Below are 3350 nucleotides of genomic sequence, written 5' to 3' on the forward strand. Positions count from 1 at the left end.
TCTCGATAGCACATTGGACATACATGAGAAACAAAGTACTTTACAGTTCTAAGGACGGCTCAAGCAGGACATTCATATTGTTGACGAACACGCAGTATGCCATGCCAGGCTGGAACACGCCGCAAACATTCTTGAAGTTCCGACGCCGATCATCCACCACAAACAAGGACAGGACTCGCAGGGCATGGGCAGGTACGTAGAGGTTGATGATCGAGAGTAGCACAGGACACTCGATTTGATCATTTTTTAGCCTCACCACGAACAAATCGCCCGGCGTTCTGCACCCTTTCCTTGAAGGGCAGGTGTCCTAGCAACAAACATCTGGCTTTATTTTCGAAGTTGTGATCCCAGGACCGAGAACGAACGAACTTTGTTTGGAATGTATTAAAGCTTACTAGGATTTATCTAAGAGGATTTTTTTTATCGTTGAGAATTTGAACATTTTGTGGATTGATGAGTCTTTTGGGAATTGTTCCATGAGTTTAATGACTACTCATTATGCTCCAAAGGATTCTTTAGGTACAACACTACACTTAAAAGCATATTAGTATCGAGAATTATAGAGAATATTTTCGCAAAAAATAACCTCCGCAAATAACAAGTTTTTCATTATACTTCCAATACCCTGGAATAAATTTAACTCATAAAGGAAGGGTTAACTATCTTTACAATTTGCAGAGAGTTAATAGAAACGCTTCTATCAAGTATTTATTATCTCTAAGCGATCGATTGTCATAAAAGTGTATTATTTCCACCCTTTAAACACCCTTTTAATCGTTCTCGTTTGTGCCACCAATTTAAAATCAGTATGAGCGAGAGATCATTCTCCTTCCACAAAACAAACCAGCTAAAGCGAGAGAAGTGGCCACATACTGCATCTCACCCAACGGGCAAGTGCATCACTCACCACATCTTCATCACGCATCATCTTCTCATCATCAGATGCATCCAATCCGCGCGGAATGCTGCCGCATCATCATCTCCATCATCTCCGTTGCCCCGGGGAGACGACTCATATGCAAAGTGAAGCCAAACGTCAGCGTGCAGCAACAGTACAGTAGGCGTGGTTCCGAAAGCTCCCCACACATTGCATCTCCGGAGATGCTGCGCGACGGCTTAACTCGGAAGGCACTCGGCAAATATCGCCACCAGAGAAAGACAAAAAAAATGGGCAGAACTCATTTCCCACGCCGTATAAGCTCAATCATACAATCAAATTAAACAATTAAATAACGATTATCAAATTAGATCAGCTAATGACAATGATGATGATTATAACGCCGAATGCTTAACTGGTGTGGATGCTGATGTTGATCATCTTCCACACCAAATAATTGTAATAGGGTTTTGCCTCCAAAACGCCTGGCTGTGAAAACATAAAGAAAAAAACGCGAGGGCTAAAGTGACACTAAGCGTACACCATTTCCACGGGGAAGGGATACATTGACCGGTGGGTCTGAGTCTCCGCTCCACCATGCACGCAGACCAACAAAAGGATATGCTGTTGATGATGATGGCGTCCAATTATGGGGATAAAAACAATAATTTTCCAGTCTTCCAGTCTCCTCAGACAAATCCTTGGAATGAATGAAATCAGCTTTTTTTTTACAGATACTATAGCTTATTTAATTTTACAAAATGAAGACACTTCTCAATACCGGGTCTGGGTTCACAATTTCGCCTGATTGTTCCATTCGTTTCGAGACTTCTTTTTTCCGCCAACGCCACCCGGGATGAATCGTTGTTGATATTTTAATAAAACACTGCTACTTTTTTATTAATCTAATTAAGCCAGAGACAGCCGTAACGCTGGGGCAATAAATCACACGGAGCAGCGCGATACTATCATGGCCGCCTTCGACTCCCGGAACTTTGTGAAAGGATACGACATTGTTACAACCGTGATATGGTTCTTTTTTTCTCCCCCGTCTACAGTACCGAGCGGATGAAGATAATCGGTCAGCATCGGTGTTGAATGATGTCCCCGGTGTTCCCGGTTTCCCCCACTCCCGTTTGCGATTAAATTAGTTTCTTTGCTTTCATTAATTTCAATCATAAATCCACCTCCATCAATCGATATCCATCTATCTGACTCACTGAAGGACAAGACACTTCGCTGGACAGGGAACATTATACGCCATTTACCCTTCGCTGGATCTGCGGGGTTTGTTATGGACAGTAAGTTGACAAAAAATTTAAATTGTTTTCCTTTACCGTGGTTCTCTCCCCGACTGGGCAGACAATGTGAAAAGTCACCCAGACCCGGGCAGGAAGTGATCGTGCTCAGGGTAAACCCGATTGTCCACCGATGTGTCGCGCCCCGAACCAAATTAGATCGAATTAAACAAATTTGTGGTAGCAATCGAATTATGGTCAGCACCGCAGGAGGGTGAGAGCGAAACCCAACCCAACGGGTCTGTCCAACTCTCGATCTCACGTCCCCCACGCATACGCTGGTCAACGGTTACGGTAGTGCGGGAAGTCGACGATATCATGCTGTGCCCGGCCAGTACCATATGGCGAGTGGCGTATCGAGCGGGATCCAACCATCACGCTGGTGTGGTAACGGGTACTGCACTGGACAAATTAATTTTCGAACGAATTTATAACTGCCATTAGCGAAAGGCGAGCTGTCATCGTAACCGGATAGCAGATCGGTATGGGCAATTCATTGCGCGAAGTAAGTATCCCAACGTACGGGTAGATGGAAGAGAATGTGTGTGTGGAAAGTCATTTCAATTAGAATTTATGTCTTTTATGCTTAATTGTTCACTTTCATTGAAAGCCACCACGGATATGGAAGAGTTAAAAAAGCCAATTGGAGACATTTGGATTCAGATCGATATCAATCATGCAGTATAGTTCATTTTTTTCTGATGCGTAGGAATAAACTAATTATTCGATTAAACGCATCATCTCTCAAGAAAAAATGGTGGACGAGCAAAGGGAATCTATTGTTAAGACAACATTTTTGAAATCCTTGTCTTGTGACTCTCAGAAATTTTATAAATTTTGAAAAATCTTGCAACAGTCCTGTTTTATGACACTTTGAAACACATGATCACATGGAACAAATAAAAGAGAATCTTTTATTGAAAAGAGAAAACCCTAAAACTATTGATTAATGTAACGTATTTTAAATAGGCTCTCTCATGATGAAATGCTTGATAGTGTTGCAGTTCTAATTCTTGCACTGTAAACGAAAGAATAAAGCATTTAAAATAAAAATATAACAATACATCTTCAATATGTGGCAATATTCTTAGGAAAGGCTTCAGTATGAAGACGATAGCATCTATTCTATTCATCATTTATCCAAAAGTTGTTTTTAAGACATTATCTTTTATTCA

Source organism: Anopheles marshallii, chromosome 3, assembly GCF_943734725.1.
Source record: "Anopheles marshallii chromosome 3, idAnoMarsDA_429_01, whole genome shotgun sequence".
NCBI classification, from domain to species: domain Eukaryota; kingdom Metazoa; phylum Arthropoda; class Insecta; order Diptera; family Culicidae; genus Anopheles; species Anopheles marshallii.